Source organism: Ursus arctos, unplaced genomic scaffold (genome assembly GCF_023065955.2).
Source record: "Ursus arctos isolate Adak ecotype North America unplaced genomic scaffold, UrsArc2.0 scaffold_21, whole genome shotgun sequence".
Classification (NCBI taxonomy): Eukaryota; Metazoa; Chordata; class Mammalia; order Carnivora; family Ursidae; genus Ursus; species Ursus arctos.
In genome coordinates this window covers 23,570,698-23,598,045 of record NW_026622886.1, presented here as the reverse complement: position 1 = coordinate 23,598,045, position 27,348 = coordinate 23,570,698, and the positions used below count along the sequence as shown (strand labels likewise).

The following is a 27,348-nucleotide window of genomic DNA, read 5'->3' as shown; positions in this document are numbered from 1 at the left end:
AAATGTCCTAATATTCCTGATATTGCCAGTACTGGTAGGAAAGATGAAGGAAATATGCCAATTAATAGTATGCCACAAAATTAATTACCTGTGGAGGATTCATGAAAACATCTTAAAATAAGTGTGACATAATGAATTCAGTATAAAATGAGTGTCTGTTAAACCCTGTTCGGGAAGTATGCTTCCCAAAAATATATCATGATAATGTAGATATTATCACCCATGAAATCATCTAATATCCCATTCCATGCACACACCACCTCTAAGCTTAGAAAGCAAGTCCTTACTGCATGACTTCTTACTCTTTCCCTAGTCAGCTTCCCTCCAAATGTCTTATCTCAATTGCATGAATCACTGCACCTCTTCCTGTCCCTTCTATTCATCATCTCTCCTTTCCTTCCCGAGGTCAGTGTCTCATTAATCCAGTAAGAAACTGTTCATTTTTTCAGATGAGCAAAGCAAGAGAGAAAGGTTACATTGGCTTTCCCACCCTAATAGTGTCTAAGTGCTGGCTGCTTCTTTTTAAAAGAGGGAAGGGGGAGAACCAGAGATATAGAAAAGTTTAAAGATGCTTCCTCCCTGATTTCCTCTGGTTTCATCTTCAGAGCAACAAAAACCACTGTAAAAACTAGCAGGTGTTAGCACATGCTTAGTGCCAGGCCCTGGGCAAAGCATTTAGTAGGCACCATATTTAAGTCCCCCAACAAGCCTAGAAGGTAGGGGCTATTATTACCCTCACTGTGAAGAAAAGGAAACAAGTCCCATGGAGGATGAACGACTTCCCAAGTTGCATAACATGTCAGTTTGGCTAGGAATTAACCCCAGCCATCTGACACTAGCCCCTGTTCTTAACCTTGACGCTAACCCAGTAGCAGTGTGGGAAGAAAGATGGTGCAAAATAATAGCAGTGCTTTTTCCGTCTGCCACGTATACGCCTGCCTTTATGACGCTAAAGCCTGGAAGGTTTTGCACATCTCACTGCTCACCACAGTGATGATGGTATGCCCATATTTTAGGCTAACTACTGGATGGAAATACATGGCCTCTTAGTTACATGGAATCCCAAACTGGGAGTTCTGAACCCCCAAAATGCTCCTGGGTCCATGATTGCAGAGAAAGAAGAGCACAAATGGAATTATGATATTTTACCACTTCCATCTTTTGCAGGATTCTGTGATCTTCAGACTTTGTGACCTTGGGCATATCACCACTTCTCTCTATCTCAGTTAGCTCTGGTAACATAGCAATCATAAGAGGACTGGTAGGGTTGCTGAAAGGATTAAGTGAACCCATAGATGGTACTCACGAGAGGAGCTGGCACATTTTAAGCACCATATGGGGGTTTCCATCATCCTTGGAGCTTTCATAATTCAGGGTAACAAGCTCAAGTTTAGTTTTAGTCCAACATTGCAAACTGGTTTCCAGTTGTGGGAGAGGAGCGGTATAGACCTGGGGGAGGGGAGTGATATAGAAATCCAAATATCGGGCTTTTTCAAAAGCTTTTAAGAATCTTTTAGCCCTTTATTTTCAGACCTACACACTTTTCAAAGACAGCGCGATGTATGTTTCTGGCTCGCTGATAAAGATAATTGTTTGGCTTCACTTTCCCCTCCCCTCGCTAAAAGCCACTTCGTTTTCATCTACTATGAAACTTTTAGGAAAATAAATATTTTTAAGGGCTTTTCCTTTGAAGTTGAACATGATGTTTTAGCCAAGTACAAATCTTCAACAGTATATGCACCCTTCTGAGGCTGGCCTCCTGCGGCTGAAGGGGCTTTGCTACCGTCGTCTCTTAAGTCTGCAACTGACTTGCTGGGAGTCCAGCTGACTGACCCTCACGGGAGCTTGACTCTCTGCAGCTTGCGGGTGCCCTGCTGGTTCGCATCAGTGCAGTCTAGACCGGCTGTGACTGATTGCCACCGAATCGCTGCTCAAGAAAGCCTCAGAAGTAAGAACAGGAAGCCTATTCAGGGATGGAGTGTCCCTGATACAGATCTGTCCTTCTGCACTGCCCCGCCTGATCCCTCACCCACCTTTTCTTTTCCTACTCCCTGTGGCCTTAATTCGACTCTGACTCTTTGACTTTGGGTGTCCTTGAGCTAATCTCTCTCCCGGAAGTTGATTTCTGGTTTTCCAAGGCCCCACCTGCTCCTGTGACTAAGGCCAGCCTGCCCCAACTGCCTGCCGCCTGTGCTTACCTTTGGCTTGGGACAATTGTCCTTGGCTCCAAACTCTTTAGGTCACCTGTGCCACAGGGCTGACATATTCCAGCCTTTTCTCTTTGTGTTTCTGTGAAATGCCTTGGCATCCCAGCCCAGGAAGCTCTCCGGGTAAGGAGGCTCAGAAAGATTTGTTTACTCTCCCAGGAGGTGAGTGATGTATTGTGGCATTGCAGAGCCAGAGAAAACATATTCAGAAAGCTCTGTTTATTCTTTTTATACAGAATCTTGGTGTGTCGGAGTTTCTAAAACCAAAGTATGCTGTTTTCTTTTTTTTTTTAAGTACGCAATTTTCTAATGTTATTTTGAGGAAGGGAACTCAGATATCTGTGCTTATTAGTGGATGGCTTCATCTATTCAGAACCATCATACATGTGACAGAAGAACCAAAACCTCTACATAATCCAGAGGCTGGAGTTCATACCGTTTTTGTGCCACCAGCTGTTTGACTTAGGAAAAGTCTTTTAATTCCTCCAGACTTCAGTTTCTGTTTATATAAAATTGTGACCAAAAAAGCCACTAAACCTTATTCTTTGAGATTATGAAATATGTCTTATTTTTATAAGACTCTTTCCCTCACGACTGACTCAGAGAAAGTGCTCCAAAAATTGCTATCATAAGGCTGATAAAAGAATCAAATAAATTCAGGTATACATAATCCCTTTGAAAATTGCAAAGCACAAGATAAATATGTTTTCGTGATTGTGAATGAAGCTGTGTGCCAAAAGTTTTTATGGAATTCAGAAATAATTTCCCCCAAAATCAATGCTGCAATCCCCTTCATTCCTCAGGACTCAAATCAGACGGGACTTGAATCCTTTTGCTTCTCCTCCTTTGTGCCTTCATCAGGCTTGTCCTGTCCTCATTCTAGTATCTCTTTGTCTTAACTCCCCATTAGACTATATACTCTTTGAGGGTAACCCATGTGGCCCATGTCAGAGTCATTGTACATAGTAATAATATAAAAAGCTTTCAGTATAATTGAGGCTTCATCGTAAGCACTTTATATACATTACCTCATTTAACCCTCACGGATTCCTATGAGATAAAAATTACTATGACATCCATTTTAGAAATGTGGAAACTGAGGCATGAAGAAGTTAAGTGAACTTCCCAAGCATACACAGCCAGCGAGGGGCAGAGCTGGGCTTTGAACCCAGGTAGACTAGTTTCATGGTCCATGTTGTTACCTACTACATTCTATCACCTTGGTTGGATGGATAGGTGGGTGAGTAGATTGGCAGGTTATTACACTTATTATTGGCATTTATTATCTCTAGTCACAGATAAGATAACAATGCAAAAAGCGTGAAGATAAAATTAAATACATAATGAGTTATCAAAGTAGACTTCTCCATTCAATACACAAATGTTTTCAGTGGGATGGTTATCTAACCCACACTTTTTTCCCACTGCAAGCAACAACAATAAAAAATTATTTAATTTTCTATGTCCAAACAGTGATTATTGCTTATATTTAACTATACCTTTTTCCTGTTTTTAAATAGAATGTTAAATTTACTGTGAAAGTGTATGTTAAAGACGTGCAAATATTTCTATGGTTATATATAGAGATGGAGAAGGGGAGTATGAAAGGATAATATTTCCCTCTCCCCAGCTTATCTGAAAACTGTTCAAGTTCTGGATCCTTCAAAGCCGAGGTTTTGAACCCAACCCTAAAGAAGCTACTCAAAAGATTCTCACGAGCCCAGAAATGACAGCTTTAAAGCAAAAATAATTAAAAGCAAATGTAGATGCATTCACCCCTCCACCCTGGCCACTCACACAAACCCATACATGTTAGCTATGGTCTAGAAACACCATCACTGTGGTCTAGTTGGTTCGCTTGGGACTTCTCTCCCAGATACCTCATTCACTCCCATGTTCCAAAGAGCCTCTAAAAAACATTAATTCCCATACTTTTGTCCAGTTGAGATCCATATATTGAACTGTTTGCTTATCAAACACCTTTATGTGGATGCTTTATAGGCACCTCAAAGTCAATATATCCAAGCCAGAACAAGTGAGCTTCCTCTTCCAATGTGTTCCTTCTAAGAGTAAATGGTACCACCACGACCAGGTACTCTGAACAGAAACCTGGAAATCACATCAGTCACCCTCACCTTCATATCATGTATCTATTCAATGATTCACAAAACCCAACCATTCAATCTGTGAAGTATCTTAAAGCTCATTCCCACTCCTCCCCAACTCTGAAATCTAAGCCACTATATCTTATCTAGACAACTATGGGAGCCTCCTAACAGATAGCTCTCTTCCATTCTTGCATTTCTCCAATCAATTCTAGCCCAACAGATTCAAAACGAAAATCTAAGTACGGTTGATCCTCGAACAATGTCAGGGCACCAACCATTGTGCAGTTGAAAATCTGCAAATTACCTTTGACTCCCCCAAAACTTAATGACTAATAGCCTGCGGTTGACCTTAAGGATAACATAAACAGCCAGTTAACACGTATTTTGTAGGTTATGTGCATTAGATACTGTATTCTTATAATAAAGTAGGCTGGAGAAAATAAAATGTTATTAAGAAAATCATAAGGAAGACTCCAGAAAACAGTATGGAGTTTCCTCAAGAAGTTAAAAATAGAGCCACCCTATGACCCAGCAATTGCGCTACTAGGTATTTACCCCGGAGATACAAATGTATTGATCCAAAGGGGCATCTGCTCCCCAATGTTTATAGCCGCAATGTCCACAATAGCCAAACTGTGGAAAGACCCAAGATGTCCACTGGCAGATGAATGGATAAAGAAGATGTGGTGTGCGTGTGTGTGTGTGTATATATATATATATGTATTCCATTATTTATATATATAATGGAATATTACTAAGCCATCAAAAAGGATAAATACTTACTATTAACATCCATGTGGATGGAACTGGAGGGTATTATGCTGAGCAAAATAAGTCAACCAGAGAAAGACAATTAGTTTCACTCATATGTGGAATATAAGAAACATGGCAGAAGACCATAGGGGAAGGGAGGGAAAACTGAATGGGAATCATCATAGAGGGAGAAAAACCCATGAGAGACTCTTAATTATAAGAAACAAATTGAGAGGGGCACCTGGGTGGCTCAGTCGTTAAGTGTCTGCCTTTGGCTTAGGGCATGATCCCAGGGTCCTGGGATCAAGCCCCATATCGGGCTTGTCCTCTGGGAGACTGCTTCTTCCTCTCCCACTCCCCCTGCTTGTGTTCCCCCTCTCGCTGGCTGTCTCTCTCTCTGTCAAATAAATAAATAAAATCTTAAAAAAAAAAAAAAAAGAAAGAAAGGAACAGAGTTGCGGGAGGGGAGGGGAGTGGGGGAATGGGGTAATTGGGTGATGGCATTAAGGAGTGCATATAATGTGATGAGCACTGGGTGTTATACAGAACTGATGAATTATTAAGCACTATACCTGAACCTAATGATGTACTGTATGTTAGCTAATTGAATTTAAATTAAAAAAAAGAAAGTCATAAGGAAGAAAAAAATACATTTACAGTACTGTATTGTATTTATTGAAAAAAAAAATCTGTGTATAAGTGGACCTGAGCAGTTCAAATGCATGTTGTTTGAGGGTCAACTGTATCGTTTCCCAGCTTAAAGCCTTCCAAATGCTTTTGGGAGAAAGGACAAAATCTTTAATGTCGTTGCAGGATTTCCTTCTCCTTTGGTGCCCACAGTTCTTGGTCACACCACTTCAAAGAATGAAGAGGTAGACCAGACAGAGTAGTGGGCAGCAAAGTCAAGATTATTGAGTGATAGTAAAGTTCACTGAATGACAGAGTACAAAGCTGCCGAAGAGAAAGGGGACCCGAGAGGGTTGCCACGGGCCTTTCTAAGTCTTAGGGAGTTTTATGGGTCTGTTGGCGGGCTGCTTTAATATGATTAACCCTCCATGAGTCTTCATCCAATCAGGTTTTATCACATGGGAAAGGGTGGAGGGCTCCTTTCAGGGTGGTGTAAAATCCTTTTAAGGGTGGTTTCCTCTTAGGGTGGGGTCCTCTTGGACCTGCCAGACTTTCTTCCTACTATCCTTCATCAGCGTGACCCACAAGACCCTGGGTGATTCAGTTCCTGCAACTTAAGCTCATGGTCTTCTTTCCCTGCCTTTCTAACCTCCAAGCACACAGGCCTTTCACAAATTCCTTGAACATGCCAAGCCTTTCCTGCAACTTGTGGGCCTTTGTATATGCAATTCCCTCCGTGTGGGACTCTCTCTTCCCCATTTACTATCTAGGCAATCCCACATTCATCTTTTGGGTCTCAGCTTAAATGTCACTTCGGTGGAGAAGCCATGCTTGATCACCCCCTCCTGCAGGCTAGATCAGATCCCCCATCATACGCTTTCATGACACAATATACCTTTCCTTTACTAAATTTGTTGCACAGTCTATTTTCCTTTGTTGTCCTTATTACAGTTCATTATTTTTACAGTTACTTGTTTTGGTCTATCTCTTCTATAAGTTCCATGAGGTCAACGAGCAGTGTTGTTCGCTATTCTGTTTACAGTGACTAAGGCCCATTCTTAAGTGAGTCAGTGAATGAATGAACTGGGTAGCTTGGAGGAACATAATAACAGACAGTTGAAGCATATTTTTTCACTCTATCCTCATAACAACTATGAGAAGATATTATCATCACCTTTTCATAGGCAAGGAAGCCAAAGTTCATGGAAGTAAGTTTACTTGTCCAGGACATACAGGACAATTCTTCCAGGAAGAAGGATCTTTGAGATAGTCCAAGTTTTAAAATATAAGTAATTGCCTGCTCATAAATTCCTCCAACTTCTTTGTCCTTTGTAAATGCTAAATAGTATTGATATCTCCTTGCCATTTCTAAGGAGTTCTTCAGGATAAGCAAAACCAGTTAGGACAAAGCCCACTAAATCCTTCAGGGGAAGTCCTGATAAATGAAGAAAGCGTTTCTCATTCATTGATATGGAAAACACACAGAGAAAGGAGCTGGGTGGATTAAAGCAAATCAGGTAGAAAAAAGAAGCTTCTGTGATAATGGCAAGAACAAAGAAAATGGGTGAGATAAAGAAAGAGAAGGAGAGACAAATACAAGGACACAGGAAAACAAAAACAGACTTCTGGAGTCCTTGGGAAAGTCCAGAAGAACATACAGTGAGGAAGATGCACTTTGCACAAAACTAGTGTTGTTTCTGAATACCCAAGTGTTTAGCAGCAAATAACCAGAGCAGCTGATGGCTACCTGGATTGTTCACACCAAGATTTTAGGGTGTTTTGGTGGATCAAGATGAGTGTAGCATTTTTTATTTGCTCCTAATGTATTTGTTTCAATACAGATGAAAGTGAGAGGAAATTAGAGGAGTAAGATTTTCTCCTCTATCCTAGACCAAAATATATAATGTATCCCCATCTCCTATGCTCTGTTCCCCCTCTGACACCATCCTGAGGTTTGCCCTGACTCCTGCTGAATTAATTAAACAAGGAGGCCATTAGATTGATGTGGCTCTCAAGTGGTGGTGGCCTATGTAAGCAAACCAAAGTCTAAGCCTATAAACACCTCAAGGTCATGAAATCGAAATCTAAGGACAACCAATCACAAACAACCAATGAGGATTTAAGCTCCAGCCAATCAAATAATTTCCTTTCTTTGCTTCCACACTTTATAATAGTCTTTCCCTTTGCTCCTGTTGGCAGTGCACTCCTAACCACTTCCAGTGTGTCGCTGCCAGATTGGAATCGATCTTGTCTCAAATAAATTCTTAAAATGTGTCATATGCCTCAGTTTATCTTTTAACACTCCTTAACTGGCTTCTTCCATGAACCAGCCATGGAAAAAATCATTTTACTCCTCTCAATCTCTTTCCTTGTCTATAAAGTGGAGAGAATCATTCATGGCTCAGGGTTTGGCTCCCAGAATCTCAGTAGGGGAAGGAGTTGAGGAGAGAACTTGTAGTACAACCTCAGACTGGATGTGTGAATGCCCACTGCATTATCCCACCTACCGACCTACCTTTATTTGCTCTTTCACCCTTCCCTCAGTTTCCAACACTTTAAATTTTAGACTTTGATATGACTTCAATATGAAATAGTTTTTCTGAAATCATGTTCTATGAACAGAATTTCGTGGCTTTTAAAATTTAAGGTGATGTAGTTTCTGTTGTATGCACTGTATGTAAATGAAATATAAATTGAGGATAAGTAAAAATGATGTCAGGTCTGGAAAATATTTTTAAAGGAAATATGGATTTTTTTTAATGTTGTTTTGGAACCAATGTGGGGGAGAAGTAAGTCTTAAAGGAGCATTCTTGAGGATGCTATCCCTCTATACCAGTGGGTCCCAAAACGTGCTCTTGGACCAGCAGCAGAAGCAGCATCTGCATATTTGTTAGAAATTCAAAATCTCGGGGCGCCTGGGTGGCTCCGTTGGTTGAGCATCCAACTCTTGGTTTCTGCTGGGGTCATGTTCTCCAGGTCCAGGGATAGAGCCCCATCCAGCACCGCATGGGGCTCCACGCTCAGCTCAAGGTCTGCTGGAGATTCTCTCCCTTCCCCTCTGATCACCGCCCCTACCCCCCACTCACGTGCACGCTCAATCTCTCTCTCTCTCTCAAATAAACAAATGAATAAAATTTAAAAAATAAATAAAAAGATATTCAAAATGGCTGGTCCTACCTCAGACCAACTGAAACAGAGACTCCGAAGTTGAGGACCAGGAATCTGTTTTCTAACAAATCCCTCTAAAGTTTGAGAATAATTGCTTTATGCTATAAAGTGGGAAGCTTGGGTTAGGGGGCTAGGGTAGTAGATAGAAAACAGAGCAAGTGTGTATTGATGTGTTTTCATCTTTAAAAATGAAGATAATAGTAGGTTGAAGCATGTGAAATTGCCAGCAGTCAACTATTTTTGACCTACATAAAAGCAAAATAATATTCAATCTAAAAGTATGTATTTGGGGGTATTATTTTGAAGATAGGATAACTTATGTGAAAAAACCTTGCACAGAGTCTGGATATGAAAGTTCAATAAACATTAGTTTCTCTTCCTTTTTCCTGATGCTTCAAAACATTCTGATCAGGGCCTCTATTCTCAGAAACAAGCTCTAAAGTAATTATCAGTTGTGCCTTCCAGTGCCCAAGAAAGATCAATGGCACACAGTGCACCCCCATTCTCACCAGAAGGAACTGTGTTGTTAGATGAAGAATGTGCCACCAGCTCACATTCCCTCTAAGAAAATAATTAGTTGTCACTCTTTAGTAATTAAGACAATTGGAGCAGTAAAATGTTTGTCTACACATACCTCTGGACCAATATAGCAACTAGATTTCTCTCATCTACCCCCTTTTTTTCAGGTATTTGTATATGCCTAGTCCTTCCAAAATGATCTTTCCTTCCAGCTACTTAACTGCAATTACATTGTAAAATAACTGGCTTCTAGGAAGAGATGGAAATGAGCACTGGGCCCAGAAGCAATTCTGACTCTTGGCTGATATCAGTGCAAATAAGAAGTCCCAGGTTTCTCCTGTCATGCTGGTTTTGTCAGTCAACGTGGTGCAATAGGTTGTGTTATTGAAAATGGCAGAGAAGGAAAAAGAGCATACCTTTTAACCAATCTATGTTAACCAGATGAGTAATGATAAACCTGGGTGACTAAGCTAGATGCATCTTATAATCCTTGATAGCTTCAAAGGAAAAAGATGGAGACAAAGTTGGAGGAGGAGGAGGAAGAAAGGAGAGGAATGGGAAAGAGAATGGAATACTTCTCTTGAGTAAATACACCCTTTCCCCAAATTAAAGTGCAGAAAGGATCAGAATTCTGTCATATGCATCTTTAAATAGTTCTCTCTCCCACAGAGGGGAGGGAGAGTCAGTAAATAGTCAATACTCATGAATGACTTCAGGAACCAAAAAAGAGTAAGGGATCTATAGATTTCCATATAGTAGAAGGGTGACAGGATACATACTTTATTGGGTGCCTTTGTGAAGACTTGCTGTGGATTGAATGTTTGTGTCCCCCCAAATTCATATCTTGAAACCCAAATCCCCAAGGTGATAGTATTTAGAGATGAGACCTGTGGGGGCTAATTAGGTTATGAGGATAGAGCCCTCATAAACAGAATTAATGTCCTTAGACTGAGAGACCAGAGCTTTTCCTCTCTCCCTGCCATATGAGGATACAATGAGAACATGGCTGTCTATAAACCAGGAAGAAGGTCTTCACCAGAGCATGACCATACTGGCACTTTGATCTTGGACTTCCAGTCTCTAAAACTATGAGAAATAAATGTATGTTGTTTAAGCTACCCAGTCCATGGTATGTCGTCATAGCAGCCCAAACTGACTAAAGTAAGACTTTATTTGCCATTCAGATTTTGAAATAATGATGCCCATCCTTACCATCTGCCCCCTACTTCAAATCGATGTATTATTATCAAAACACCTGTCCATGTTGGAAATAATCCATATGCTCAAGAGATTGCTTTTTCCCCCTTTGATAGAATATTAGTTCCCTGCCTCTTTGTTGGTGCTCACTTAATTGTTTGGGGAAATGAATCTGTCCTTCTCAGTTCATTCCCAGAGCACATAGCCAGATGGATAATAACCTTCCAGCTCAAATGTGAGGTTACAGTGCACCTGGGAGTTTGTAGTTATGTGTTTTCTTCCTAATGACAATCTCTATCTTGCCTTCCTAGTCCAGCCCATCTGACCTCAGTCTTTCAGATTCATCACCTGATAGCTGAAGGCTGGGCCACTTTGCAACCAAATTGGGGTGTGATATAAACACTAGGAGTTCTAAAGAGTCTGGCGATTTTGAGATAATTGGAACTAGGTAAAGACAATCTGTTACATACTCTGTTCTTTCTTAATTATTCTTATGCATCCTCCTTTCACACACAATTTTGTTTTGAATATTTATGTGTATCTGATCATAAGAAGAAAAAAAATAAAGCTAGTTATGTTTTACTGAGAACCAAAGATGCCTTCATCTGGTCAATTTTCTCTGTCACCTAAGTATTACAATTATATTCCCGTCTAAATAAGATAGAAATACTTCTTTCTATTAACTACAAAAGCCTGGGAGTATTTTTTTTTTCTCTCTCTTCAACCTGGCCTTTTTGACCTAGTCAAATGTTAAAAAGGATGAAAAGGTACTTAACTTGAAGTTACATAAGGTCAACAAAGTGTTTTATACACACACATACACGCACACACACACACACACACACACACACAGAGTCTTTATGTCTGCTGAGAAGACTAAGTAGCTTTTCCTTCATTTCATTTCCTCTTTCCTCCCACAGACAGGCCCCTACAGAATTGCTGACCCAAAACACAACATAAGAGGATCTTGTCAGCGAAGTTCAAGAGAGCACCTTCGCTGCCAGCTCTCACCAGCACAGTCCATTCTCCCTGCTTGGGTCAAATTCATTGACACATAAGCACCCTTAGCACTTTCCCACTTCCCCAGTCCTCCTCCTGCATGAGTTTACTAGGACTGCCATAAGAAAGTACCAAGGACTGAGCGGTTTAAACTTATAGCAGTTTATTTCCTCACAGGTCTGGAGGCTAACAGGTGTCAGCATGGTGGAGGTCTCCTGAAGGCTTATCTCCTTTCCTGTAGCTTCACCTGGTCTTCCTCCGTATGTGTCTGTGTCCACATTTCCTCTTTTTATAGGGACACCAGTCCAACGTGATTAGGGCCCACCCTAAGGATTTCATTTAGCCTTAATTACCTCTTTATTTATTTATTTATTTATTTTAAAAAAATATTTTATTTATTTATTTCTTTGTCAGAGGGAGAGAGTGAGGGAGCCACAGGCAGAGGGAGAACCAGGCTCCCTGCTGAGCAAGGAGCCCGATGTGGGACTCGATCCCAGAACCCTGGGATCATGACCTGAGCCAAAAGCAGAGGCTAAACCAAATGAGGCACCCAGGCACCCCCTTAATTACCTCTTTAAAGACCTGTCTCCAAATACAGTCACTTTTTGAGATACTGGTGGTTATGACTTCAAGATATGAATTTGAGGTGAGGGGGTGTGAAATTCAGCCCAGAATACCCCCTTATAATAGCCAAGATATAAAGACAACCTAAATGTCCATTGATAGATGAATGGATAAAGAAGAGGTGATAGATGATAGATAGATGATAGATAGATAGATAGATAGATAGATAGATGATAGATAGAGATATAGATAGATATAAAATAGAATATTACCAAACCATAAAAAAGGATGAAATCTCATCATTCATAATGACATGAGTGGACCTAGAGGGTATTATGCTAAGTGAAATAAATCAGAGAAAGACAAATGCCATACAACTTCACTTACATGTGAAATCTAAAAAAACAAAACAAATGGACAAATAAACAATAAGAAGAAAATAGAAATAGACTATAGACTCATAAACAGAGAACAAACTGGTGGTTGTCAGAGGGGACAGGGATCGGGGGATAGGTGAAATAGAGTAAAGGGATTAAGAAATACAAAATTCCAGTTATAAAATAAATAAGACACAGGAATGAAAAAATACAGCATAGGAAATATAGTCAATAATATTGTAATAACTTTGTATGATGACAGATGGTTACTCTACTTACCGTGGTGAGCATTTCCTAATGTGCATAATTGTCGAGCCACCATGTTGTACACCTGCAACTAATACAATATTATACGGCAGCTGCGCTTAAGTAAAAAAAAAATGTAAGTCCTGCCATTTGGGACAACACGGTCAGACCTTGCGGGTATTATGCTGAGTGAAATAGGTCAGAGAAAGACAAGTACTGTATGGCAGCACTTATATGTGGACTCTAAAGGGGCTGAACTCATAGAAACAAAGTACATTGGTGGCTGCTAGGAGCTGGTGGCGGGGGAAATGGGAAGATGTTGGTCAAAGGTGTAAACTTCCAGTTATAAGATAAATAAGTTCTGGGGATCTGATGTACAGTATGGTGTTTATAGTTAATGCTAGATTACATACTTGACAGTTGCTAAGAAAATACAGTTGACCTTTGAACAACACATTTATAAATGTATTTTCTCTTCCTTAGAATTTTCTTAATAACATTCCAACATTCCATCTAACGTAAGTTTTAAAAGGACCATTCTGTCAGCTCTTTTGAGAACAGAATATAAATGGTGTTTGGCATGGTTTGTGAGTATAATTTTACTATGTTCAGCAATATATGGGCTAGATCCTTTATAAGTAAGCATGCCTAATATCTAAAAACACTTTCCAATGGCCGAAGGATGAGGAAAGGCCAGTGTAGACAAGCAAGTGTAAGAACAAAAGGCAGCCAGGAGTTAAGCTGGTGCTGTAAAATAAAACAGAATGTGAGATTTCAATGGGTTGGTATGGATTAAGATCTTGGACCAATTTGCAAGTTTGAGAGCAAAATGAGTAAATGCTGACCCTGTATCAAATAAGATAGTTCTTAAGTTAGATTATGATGACTTATGGCTTTGTAGTGTTCAATTATCAAATGTAATATAATCACCCCAAAATTAGTAGTTTAAAATAATAAGAAAATTTATGTTGTTCATGAAACTGCAATTTGGGCAGAACTCGGCAAGAGCTGCTCTAGTTCTGCACAGCGTCGGCTGGGAAAATTCAAAGGTTAAGGGCTGCACTCATCTGCAGTCTTTCTCACATGCCTGATGGTTGATGCTGAAAAACCCAAACAGAGCTGGCACAACTGGCTTCTGGGATATTGTGATTTATAGTAAGAAATATATATTTGGTTCGTATCCAGTTCTTTCCTGGCACGGAGGACCTAAAACCCTTGGAATTTCCTGCGATGAGAGTGATAGAGGTGTCTTTTGTTATGTTAATGAAGCACCTAAGGATGGGGGCTGGTTGCCAGGGGAACCAACTGTGATTAAAGGGTTGGCAACTTTCAGTCCCACCCCAGACATCTGGGGAGGGGAAAAGGGCTGGAGATTGAGTGCAATCACAAATGGCCGGGGATTTAATCAATCATGGCTGTGTAATGAAGCTTTCATCAAAACCCAAAGGACAGGGTTTGGAGCGCTTCCAGGCTGCCGTACACAGGGTGATTTGGGAAGAGCAGTGCACTTGCAGGGGGCACAGAAGCGCCACACACCTTCCCGCATACCTTGCTCTATGCATCTTTTCCGTCTGGCTGTTCCTGAGTTATATCCTCTTATAATAAATCAGTCATCTAGTAAGCAGAATGTCTGACTTGTGTGAGCTGCTCCAGCCAATGAATCAAACCCAAAGAGGGGGTCACTGGAACCCTCAATCTACAGCCAGTTGGTGAGAAGCATAGTAACAGCCTGGACTTGTGACTGGCATCTGACGGGGTCGTCTTGTAGTACTGAATCCTTAATTTATAGGATGTGAAGCTGTCTCTGGGCAGTGTCAGGACTGAGTTGAAGTGTAGGACGCCCAGCTGATGTCACAGAATTGCTTAGTGGTGTGGGGGAACAAAGTAATGTGCCCGTCAGAATTGGTGATCAGAATCCTAGCTTCTGTATGTCTGTGCGAACTCTTTCCCTGGTCTCTCTAGTATGGCAGTTTCAGGCTTACTGGACTTCTTACATATCAACTTGCGAGTCCCAGGGCAAAGGTCCTGAGAGATAGAGAGAGCCTGGTGGAAGCTCTATCACCGTTTACGATCTAGCCTCAGAAAGCATACAGCTTCACTTTGGCCACTTTCTATTTGCCAAAAGCTAGTTATGTAATAAAGCCAGCCTATATTCAAGGGAGACATTAGACTTCACAGTTATATAGGAAAAGTTTCAAACAATTTGTGAACATGCTTTAAAACTACTACATAAATGTTTCACTTACAGCTCTTTAGATACCTAAAACACATTTGCATCAGCCTCTGACTCTCATGTTGCCAGGCCCTCTGAGCATGGCCCCCTTCATAGGCCTGCTAGCCCCCACTAATCCTCATTCTGGAGAAGAGATCTGAAAACAGATGAACCTCTGGGGGCCCTCCTCTTTGTGCCCACCCAAGGCAAAAAGGAATAATTAAGTTCCTGGAAACCATTTGCTGTTGTTTGTGATGATACAGAGGAGGTCTAATGGAGAAGGTGAATAGACAGTTCGCAATGGCAATCAAGCAGTATAAAAAACTGACTCTTGGGCATCTCCACCCAGTCAACACCCTGAACTCAATATATCCAAGGCTGACCTCACCTCTATCCTTCCTCAACTCTACCCACTTGTATTCCTTATTTTCATTTCCCTACCCACCACCCACTCCCATTGTTCAAATTAGAAAACCGGTAGTCAAGTGACATCCCCTCCCTCTCTTCCACTACCTGTATTCAAAAAGTCCACCCTGTAAATATCTCTTGAATCCGTCTCTTCCTCTCTACCTCCATTGCTTCTGCCTTAATTCACTCCTCAATGTCTCTCATTCATAGTAATAATAAACTAGCTATTTAGCCTCTGTTATCATTTCATCTTCTGCACTGTCAACTATCATCTTTCTAAACACAGATCTAATAAGAACATCGTCTTGAATAAAACAATATTTCTTCATGACTCTTACTGTTCCGTATTACATACAGGGTGAGGATTCCAGTTTTCAGCAGAGCGTAAAAAGCCAGGCTTCATTTTTCATCTACAGGTACACCCAACACTTTAATCACCGAATCCTTCTCCCACACATCATGTCCTCTCTTGCGTCTATACCTTTGGTCTGGTGTTTCTTCCAGGAAAGCTCTTTATGCCTTGGATCCATCAGTGAAATCCTTCATTTTTCAAATCCCAGATTCAATGTCACCTCTGTTGTAAAATCTTCACGCTAAGGCCATGTTAATTACTTTTACTGTTCCACAGTATCTCACACTCACTTTTTTCCCCATAGTTTTACCATATTATTTCATAACTAACAATGTTCGCACCACTATCTCCATGAAATCTGTAAGTTCTTTAAGCATACAAAACATTACCTCATCCATCTTTGTATCTGACCTGTCCAGCACATAAAATATAGTCAATAAATATATATTAAACTAATGAATGAATTAATTAGAATTAGTATTTTTTAAGCTATCACAAACTTTACACTTGCTCAAAACTTTCACTGATTTATACTCCAAAATTACTGCGCTTGTAGGTGATGTTTATGGTGCCATTACAGAGAATATTAGATCTGGCAAGGGATTCAGAGAATATTTAGTTCATTTGCTCAAAGGAGAAGCAAAGAAGCAATTTACTGACCCAGCCATATCCACATATATATCATATTTAATCTTCATGTCAAACATGAACCTCAGATGTTGTTAATTTTTCAATTAAGAAGATATATTTCAGGGGCGCCTGGGTGGCACAGCGGTTAAGCATGTGCCTTCAGCTCAGGGCGTGATCCCGCGTCATGGGATCGAGCCCCACATCAGGCTCCTCCGCTAGAAGCCTGCTTCTTCCTCTCCCACTCCCCCTGCTTGTGTTCACTCTCTTGCTGGCTGTCTCTATCTCTGTCAAATAAATAAATAAAGTCTTTAAAAAAAAAAAAAGAAGATATATTTCAGAGAGATTGTTTACTTTCCCCTGCTGTCACCCAGTGAACTGGGCTTCTAACCCTGCTTCTTTGTTGTTTTTTCCAATACATTCTCATATCTTTTACCTGTTTTTCCTTCTTATTTATTATTGAGATATAATAAAGACCTCCATTAATTACTAAAACCACATTCAATTTTCTAACTCATTCATATCTCATTTCTAATGTATTAAAAAAGGAATGATCTGATCTTCTCCGTAGGGACAAGGATTTGAGTAACCGTATGACATCTGCAAAGCAAAGAGCCGCGGGAGTAAATCACAAGAGACAAGATAGCAGAGAAGAGAGAGGTCACAGGCTTTAGAATCAAATGGAAATGAAATCAATGCCTAACTCTATGTTTCATTTGGAGCATCACTCTGACCAAATTCCTAAAAGCCAACGAATAAGTGCACCTCCGAAGATTATAAAAAGCATCCATTGTAATTACTTTTATAGGTTCCTCACACCTCTTACAGTAAGTACACAACTCTAGTTTCTTCATTCCTGCTTGAGGTCTTAGAACACACAGCCCAGTGGCAGAATTGGCTAGGTAAGCATTAAGATGTACCATATCTTAGAGACCTAATAAGATAAATTAAAATGTATTTTCCCATTAAATCTATTTTCAAATTGATTTTCCAAGTAGGATTAGTTTTTTTTTCTTCTTTTCTTTCTTTCTTTCTTTCTTTCTTTCTTTCTTTCTTTCTTTCTTTCTTTCTTTCTTCTTTCTTTCTTTCTCTCTTTTTCTAATCAGAAAGAACCACGTTTTCTCAAAAAAATTTGAACTATATAGTGACCATTTTAATAAAAGAGAGAAGCAGCAAACTATCCTTGTAAATAAAATCCTTGTAGATAAAATATGGAAGAGTCAGATGTAAATAAGCTTAGAGAATCCAAAAATATCAGTCTTTTGTGAAAAGAAATGAGAGAGAAGTAAATGTAGATGATGGATGCATGGATGGACGGATGCATGGATGGATGGATGGACAGAGCCCCAGGTAACTTAAGCCATAATTAAATGATTCTGCTCAAGAAAAAGTACCTCCTCCTTGGGGGCGCCTGGGTAGCGCAGTCGTTAAAAGCGTCTGCCTTTGGCTCAGGGCGTGATCCCGGCGTTCCGGGATCGAGTCCCACATCGGGCTCCTCTGCTGGGAGCCTGCTTCTTCCTCTCCCACTCCCCCTGCTTGTGTTCCCTCTCTCACTGGCTGTCTCTTTCTCTGTCGAATAAATAAATAAAATCTTTAAAAAAAAAAAAAGAAAAAGAAAAAGTACCTCCTCTACCTGAAACTTGCCCAGGATAGTGAGCTACGGAAAATGTAATAGCCCTTCCACTCACAAAGTTTCACACAAAAGAGAAGTGGTCAATAACAGAAACGACCAGTGCCAGCAACATGCTCGTCAACACTCTGGCAAAACACAGCCAATTCCTTTCAGGACAGAATGACTGTAGAATTTGGTAATTCTGGCTAACAATGAAACCACAAAAAAATGTACAGATTTTCCCAAAACTTATGTATTAGATTTTCAAATAAATGCCTTCTCATTTTTATCCCATCAAATGTGACCAGTTTCATTGTAGCCACCGTTCATGTTACATGCTTATGGAAGGTCAACATCTTCAAAGTAGTAGACTAGGAAGAGTATCCATATGCTTCCTCAGCTCCCTCCATGTTATCCAAAAAAGAGGAAGTGAGCATTCATGAATAGCAAGCTTTGGTAACCTGGAAAGAGAGTTTGTTTTGCAGAACTGAACAGAGAGGCATAACCACTCAAACTAGAGGGCCAAACAGAAAACTGAATCTCCACGTGTTTCTCATTGCAGCACTGATGGAAGGGGCCAATTTGGCGTAAATGACACATTTTGTTTAATTTTCCTATTTCTTGGGGGTTTTTTCTTTCTTTTTTTTTTTTAAAGATTTTATTTATTTGAGATAAAGCGTGAGTGGGGGAGGGGCAGAGGGAGAAGCAGAAGCCCTACTGAGCAGGGAGCCAGAGGAGGGGCTTGATCCAGGACTCCGGGATCATGACCTGAGCCTAAAACAGATGCCTAATGAACTGAGCCACCCCTCTTTCTTTTAGCTGAACATCTTTCTCTTATCTTTTTCCTCTTCATCTCTTTCTTTGTTATCCTTTTCTCCCTCCTTTTTCCTTCCTTTTTTTAAAAAATTTCCTTACTCACCTGTCAATTTCTGCCTTCACAAGTGGAACCTCTATTTCCACATAATGTCACAGATTCAAAATAATAATAATAATAATAATAATAATAAGGAAAAAAGCTGACAAGTCCTGGTTGCAGAAATGGTGAGGGTGGACCATTCTGTGGGAAAAGAGGCACTCAAGTCTTCCCCAAATCACCACCATCTGTGGTGACCTTCAGTCAATGAAAACAATATTGGGTTATGCTGGTGGTTGGTTTCTCAAAGAATTTCAAAGTGTATTATGAGGAACAATCTTGGGTTAAGCTTCCCCCCCACCTCAAAATAATGAGTAATTAATGCTTATTGTTTTTTATTTACTGAATAGGAGTTTGTCATTTCTGAAGATGTTCAAGCAAAAGCTGATAACCACTGATGAAAGATACTTTAAAGGGGATCTTACTGTAGAGATTTCAGTAAAGTGCCCCTTAAGACTCCTCCAGTCGTGAGACTGAATTGCCTCACATAACCTACACCATAATGAGAGTACAGAAGGTAATGCAAACCCCACTTAACTGAAACATGAAGAGGCTATTTGTCCATTGACTTATGGGGCTACCTTCCAAATCTCCAGATGCCTTGTTATATGTTCTTTCTATTCCAAAAGAATAATACCTTCATGCAATATTTTCCAACTCAGAAAATACAAAAGAATAATGACAAAGAAAATGTGGATAAGAAGTGCAAATAGAAATCAAAGCTTTCCAGTTCATAGAGCCAACAAACTTTACTGCAGTCAGGAGGAAAAGTGTTGGCTGAAATAAATGAGAGATTGAGAAATCCTCTGGTGAAATTGATGACATTTCACCCTCTCCAAAGATTAACTCAGTGAATGGTGTAACGGAAAGGATGTGACTTGAAGACGTGCCTTGCAAATACTGAAACTCAATGTTTTCCAAAGAGATTACTCCTAATAGCATGAGGCGGGTAAAACATGCTTCTGATTAACAAGACAAAAAAAAAAAAAAAAGCTAATCTGGGAGAGCCTTTTGATTAGATTGGCCATTCTGAGCAAAATGTCACAATGACAATCAGAAAAGTCATCCCTGAAACACACAATGAAGGGTTTTAAAAAGAATTGGTTTACCTGCAGAGACTAGCGAGCAATGCAATTTAGTCCTTGTGTAAAAAGTCTCAGCCAGAGGAAATGATGGGGTGTCTTTGAGCAGTTCCAGAAAATTGAACAAAGAAAGTGAAACAGATTATGTTGCTGCTTCCTTCAATTTTGATTACCGCAATGGCTACTCATCCTTTTTCCTACTCCTCACAGTCATGAACAATCTGGAACCCATGACAGAAGAGGAAACTGTCATCATCCTAAGACTGCCCTGATCAAGTCCGGTCTGGTATTAATTTGAAGTAAATAAGGCATGTAATAGGAGGGAGTGGATATATTGTCATAACATAAAAATGAGTAGTCATCAATTAAAACAGAACTTATTTTATCAGTAAATTTAGAAAGTACTTAATATATATCAGTGGGGGTAGATGTGAAGTTAGGCAAGAGCCAAGGGTAAGGGAAATTATTTTTTTAAAAATGCCTGACAATGAAAACACTAATAGTATATTAAAATTCAAAGAAATAAATATTTTGGTTACATTATGAATGTGATGATAAATATGAAGACTATTTGATCAAATGGAAAGATATAAAGGATGATAAAAATGTATGTTCTTTTCTGCTCTAGAGTTACAGACAGTTTCCATTGAAACTGGATAATGTTCCAAAAGTAATTTGAAAGACACTTATTTGGAGTTCAGAATATACGTTCCCACAGAAACATTTTTGAAAAGTGTGAATTAGGTTCCTAAGTTACCTATGAATTCTGTTTAAAACCAATATGTAGCAAAAGTATATTAATTTATATTTTGAATCAGTAAAAAGAAAGCTGTTGCATTGGAATAAGAATTAGTTACAGGACCATGAAAAAAATGAAGGAAATAGTTTTATGGAGTTCCTAATAAAGGGCTTCTAGAAGATACCAAAGAAATTAGGTGTCGATTGCACCGGGTCATCATTCAGGTCCACTTTCAATTCCTTTCTAGCTACATCCTCTCCCTTAGTGATCACATCCAGTTTGTGGCCTTATATATCACCTATATGCTGAGTTTCCCCAAATTTCTAACTCTAGCTCAGATCTCTCCCCTAAACTCCAGTCAAGTATATCTCACGCCTTCTTGTCTGAAAGACATTTCAAACTGAACATGTCCCAAACCAGATTTCTAATCTCCCCCGCCCCACCTCCAGACCAGACCATCCCTCCGTCTTCCCCATCTCAGTTAATGGCAATGCTAGTCTTCCATTTCTGACTTCCCTCCTCTCATACCCCAAGTCCAACACTTTTCTATATCCTGTCAGCTCTACCTTTGACATACATCCTGAATCCTCCTTCCATTTCTCATTTTCTCTGGTCCAAGACACCATCATTTCTTGGCTCTGTTACCGCACCTTCCTCCTAACTGATTTCTCTGCCTGACTCTTGTTCCCAAAAGTCTATTCTCAGCACAGCAGCCAGAAAGACCACGTGAAACCATAAGTTAGAGCCACTTAACACCCTCCAATAACTCCCACCTCACTCAGGGTAAAGCCAAAATGTTTGCATTGCTCTGCACCCCATCGCCAACCTTCCTGAGCTCATCTTCTAGTCCCTTCCCCTTATTCATGCAACTCCAGGTTTATTGGCCTCTTCACTCTTTCTTGAGCATTCCACTTCTGGTGCTCTGTTGGAGTTTTTGATTCTGCTGTTCCCACTGCCTAAAGTATTCTCTAGGTTACTCCACACGGTTAACTCCCCCACCTCACCTCTATTGGGTCCTTCCCGAAATTCCACCTCCTTAGGTCTCCAATGGACATCATACCATTTACAAAAATTCCAACCTCCCAGCTACTCTGCATGCCTCATCTGTTTTATTTTTCCTTTTAGTCTTTATTATCATCTAACATACTATGTATATAACTTACTTATTATCTGTCTCCTCCATTCTAGAATATAAGCTCCACAAGGTCAATGGATTTTTTTGTCCCCAGTACCTAGAACAATGCCAGGCATATAGTAGGCATTCAAATATTTGTTGAGTGAACTGAATGAATTAGCAAGTTAAATACCTGAATGAATAAGCAAATGACTTTATTTCACAAGTCCTCTGCTGGCACTGTTCTGACTAACCCTTATTGTCCACCACAGAGATACATTTTTTTTTTTTAAATTACAAATAGAGAGAAAAGAAAAAGTCAGTAACATTATATTTGTCTCTCCATCTCCAGTCTTGGCCACTCTTCAGTTTTCCACCCACCCGCTACAACGATCCCTGTAAAACTCAAAGCTGCTGAAACTGCATCTCCAGAACTCCGTGACTCTGAAGATAAAATCCATCCTTTTAATCTGGCTTAGAAGATATTTCATTGTCCACCTCTCTCATTTCTTCCCAGCTTCATGGTCAATCACGTTTCTGATAGGAAGAACCAAGGCAGTAGCGATTTTGAATCAGAGATTTCTCCTGTAGGTCAATGGCTGCTGCTGCTACAGGCTGACCTGGTGACTGTGGAGAATTTTTTCTGAGATGGCCAGCTGCCATTCTTGTGTATGAAGTTGTCACTCATTACTCAGAGTCTCTATGCCTTGCAATGTTAGAGTGCCGTTGGTATATCTACTCCCTTTTTCTTGAATTAAGTGCTAGAAAATACTCTAGTATAAAAACAATTTAAGTGAAACTGTTCTACTTAAGATAGGGGGACCTGAGGGAGTAGCCTTTAAGCCCTGACCGTCCATCTCCCCAACACCTGGCATGGCCCCGCAGCCCTTCTGAGCAACCACGGCCGGTGAGGCTCCCAGCCGTCCCGCCAGGCAGCCTCCCAATACACCGACACAGAAGAAGAAAGCCTTTTGAAACAGCCACAGTTATTGGTTAATTGTAAAAATTGCCCAAGTAACTGAAATGCACTTTGCTGTTTTCTCCTTCTCTGTTTGGCGTGTGACAAATAGCCACATCTCCAAATGGCAGGAAACAACAAAATGAGAAATATGTCAGCGTCTGCATGGTGCGGGAGGTGGAACATTAAGCAGGTTTTCGCCTAACGATTGGCTCCCGAGGGAGTGATTAGGATTTGGTGCACTGCTTAACTCGCGTTACCTCGGCGTTTCTGCCAGAGGATTCTGAGAAGAGATTTGTTGTTTCAGTTTCAAAACTGCATTTTAGACGGACTCTTTGAATAGAGTGCATGTAGGGACATGTGGCGTGAATGTTTAGCAATTCTGTCTCCCTGCCTCAGGTCCAGGACAGGTTTATTTTTCAGTCTAATAAAAAAGTGATACTAGAAAATGGAAAGTGGAGTTTTTAACTGCCCGAAGATCTGATTTCTATTCTTAAATATTAAGATGAGGAGGCGTCAAAGGGGGCTGTGTGGTGGGGAGGGGATCTTTGTCATGCCCTTTGCCGAGGAGCAAGTTTATTTTCAAATTGAGAAATAAGACCCTATCCAGTTTTGAAGACCCAATCTGAGCCAAACGAAAGCAACCTGAAGTACTCGTCCACTTGCAAGAAGGGCGATGGCAGCACAAATCTAATGATGTCTCTGACTTGAGATGAAACACATACACAAATCAATGAATAACTGTATGGTTTTTTTAACACTTGTACACAGCCCTCTGCTTCCTCCACTTCCTGGCAACAGAAGCCAGCTCCCCAGAGGATTGGGGGCGAAGGAGGCCTATTGGAAAGAACTGGTTAGTCATTCCCGTCTGCAACCTATCATGACTTTGGAAGAACCAAGAAAAAGGAGCAGTTATTTCTGTTACTGTTGTATTTAGCTTATTTCAAGACAGACCCAATTGCAATAATGGCTTTGACTAGCTCTTCAATGACTCTGGGACTACTAAAGGGTAAATGGCCTCCCAGAGCTATATGATACACTCCTGTCTCTCTCTCTCTCTCTCACACACACACACAGACATCATACAGACACCGTACACATGACACACATACTGCATACAACCACATCACACATACACCAAGAGCAGACACCACATACATACACATACCACATGCAAACACCCCCCCGCACTAACATACCACACACATCATATATACATGCGCACAGACCACGTGCGCCCACACACATGCGCACACACCACGTGCATACACAGGCAACATATGAGCACCACACACACATACCATATACAAATGCACACAAATACACATTATACACACACCATGCATTTCATACTTCTAGACAGACACAATACATACATACATACAACCTTTGCAAACGCACTCCACATACAAATGCATACACACTACGTATAAATTCACCACACATATACACACCACCTCGGAGGTAAATGCACACCCCAAATGCAGATAATCACACATACATATCACAAATATGCACACATAATATCCATATGCACACCCAGAACACACAAAAACATACCTCCCTACCACTTACAAATGCACATCTCACACTCACACCCCATAAGACAAGTATGCACAGACCGCATACAAATTTACCACACACATATGCACACAGGGCGTGAACATTTACATACACCTATACACCACATACAAACACACCTGCACACACACAAACACAGCACACACACAAACCTCACATGCAAATATGCATACATACACATCACAAGTATGCACATACTGTGCACAAATACATATCACACACGCACCATATACCCATATGTTCCACATACAAATACACAAACACCACACACTTCCTGCATATGACTAGAGCACACAAACACAACACCATGTACGTACACATACACACATTCATAACCACATACCACATGCAAATATACACCTCGCACAACACACACAACACACATATGCACACTCCAAACCACTTACAAATGCACACACCACACCTATACACACCACATCATACACAATATTCATACATACACCACATACAAATTCATCTGCATCTTCCCACAGAGCTTCTGGGGGAGCCTAGGAAAGAAAGTTTAGAGAAGAGAATTCACACTATGGAGCACAGTGGGGAAGCTGGAATCAGCTTGGCTTTCAGCAATCTGACTGAAAAACCATATTAAACTGTTGCCTACACACCATTGTTGTTGCTTCTACCCGTGTAGGTAGTAGTTCAGAACTCAGATCCTTGAGCGTTTACTGTGTTACCGAAACATGTCAGCCACTACTAGGCCCACACCTCTTGTTTCATCAGCTCGTGTGTTGGCATAAGAAATGCACTATCAGAGAAAGTTTAGGAAAGGGATTTACCTCCCCCCTAAGGAAGACATTTGTATTTTCCTTACAAATACTAGATCTTACAGTTCAAAAAAGAAAGTAGCTTTTAGTTTCCAAACCATTGTTCAATCTGAAAAAAAATAGTCATTTCCCAGATGTCCATATTACCCCCTTTCACAGACCTACCCCAAGGCCTTACTACATGGAGAAATTACTCCAGAAGCCTGGCTCTGGCACAGGTTAACCGTAACAGACCAGCAGTGACAAGTATGCCTTCCACCTATGATGACCAAGCCCAGACCCAGCAGCTAAAAGTGTATTTAAGCTGAGAACAATTGCTTCAAGTGAAGAGCCCTTGTTTAAGAGCAGTTCTTAGTGAAACACTAACCTCTTCCCATTGATGATAGCAGAGTTATTTTAATTCTTACATCTGTGAAAGGTCTGGCCATCCCATCTGACATTCTGCTTTTGGGTACCAAAGAAAACGCTTGCCCCAAATGCATGCTACTGGGAGGCAGTGTGCATGGTAGTTCAACGTGAGGGTTCTGGAAAGGGCCTGCCAGCGGGAAGCTGAATCCAGCTGTCCCGTTGAGCTGTTTACCAGTTGGATGTCCTCAAGCAAGTCATTTAAACCTTTAAAATGCACAGCTTTTCATTGGTCAATTAAAAGTAGAGCCAGTTCATGAGATTGTAATGAAGATTAAATGAAGCAAAATGCTAAGAACCATAGCTGGCAAAATGCAAGCCCTCAATAAGTGGTAGGCCCAATCAATAGGAAAAAAGGTTACCAGAGAATTAGGAGGTTCTCCTGTTCTATTATCAGCAAGAAAATTGAAGTGTGCACATTTACTAGGCATCTCCTCAAGGCGAGGCTTTGGCCTTCAACAATCCCATGATGTCGGGTAGTAGGGCACAATTCTTCAGACACGGAAACTGATGTTCAGAGAAGTTACAGTAACCCTCTTGTCACACAGATGACAAACTTGAGATTTGAATCTAGGGTAGGATAACCCCAAAGTTCTCTTTCTTTGTACCCCTCTACTACATTTTGCATTTTCTAAAAGCATCTCCTCATTATCCTATCCAATCATGACCCTACCTCCTAAGGGTCAAGTTAATAGTATCAGTTCATTCCCAGGAAATGGACCAACTATAGTATAGAACCATGGAATTTTCGAGAGATCTGGGGAAAGGATCCCAAGCCATCCTGATTATGGAACTTAAGGTCTACTGCAGAGGAGGGAGGAACTTGCAGACAGCTGAAGTTCCTGAGTTGCTTCATAAAAACACATCTTCCCAAGTTTGTTCTGAAACGTACAAAGAACTCAAGACAATCAAGACTTTCTCCTGGTGGCATGTTCAGGAGGAAAACGAAGGAGAATCTGAGAGAAAAATGCACAGAAAGGAAGGAAGGAAGGAAGGAAGGAAGGAAGGAAGGAAGGAGAAAACGGAGGGAGAGGAAGGAGAGAACAAGAAAGAAGAATCATTCCGTCCTGAAAGACTTGCAAGGAAACACAAGAGCCGGTGTATCTACAGCACACGGAAAGGATATTGGGTAAGGAAGTGCTGTCCCTCCGGAAGCCAGGATGCGAACAAGGCCAGACACCCCAATAACACGACAGCAAAAGCCCTGTCTTCTTTCTCCAGTGCTATCTGTCCAGCCCAGAGTGAAAAAGTCTCAGAAAACCGGCCTCTTAGGGGAGGATTTTTCTGAGATGCTATTTTCTATATGTCCTGGAAGAAAGAGAGTAAAGTGCAGCCCGAGGCCATGGGGGAGCTCCACCTCCTTCTCTTTTGTGCATGACAAATCTTCCACCTGTTCCGCAGGCCACTGAAGCGCAGGCCTGGTAGGAGCCCCGGGAAGTGGGGGAGGGGTAGTGTGAGGATTGCTAGGAAGGCCAGAGGAGGAGCTGCGGGGACAAGGGTCCAGCTTATCCCAGGAATGCCATTCTCTGAGCGGGACCTGGAGATCTGAGTGCCTTCCCCAGCTCTGAAGGTCGTTTGACCTTTAATGCTTTCATATCAGAGGAGAATACTTGTTTTCATTTCCAAACAGCGAGTGTTCTTGTGGGTCTTCCACATTCTCATGCAAATAAGGCGAGATTGTGACGATAATTCCATGTTCTTGCATTTGGAAGAGAGGCACTGCTTTTTCGGGAGCCAGGAAAAAATACCATGGAGGAAGCGCTATTCACAAATGATTAAAATGTAGGCGCACACC

The 27,348-nt window shown here is 40.8% G+C and overlaps 1 long non-coding RNA gene across 9 annotated transcripts in view; it reads right to left on the bottom strand.

Moving 5' to 3' along the window:
• Positions 1–27,348, bottom strand: part of LOC113256193 (uncharacterized) — an 83,419-nt gene that overhangs the window by 35,273 nt on the left and 20,798 nt on the right. For 6 of the 9 annotated variants that reach the window (XR_008960823.1, XR_008960826.1, XR_008960825.1 and 3 more), the window contains one exon: positions 2,484–27,348. The exons of 2 other annotated variants lie outside the window; for them this stretch is intronic. This is a non-coding gene — a long non-coding RNA (uncharacterized LOC113256193). Of the gene's footprint in view, positions 1–2,483 lie in introns of those variants that run through there. One more of the 9 variants, XR_008960828.1, reaches the window with a different exon arrangement.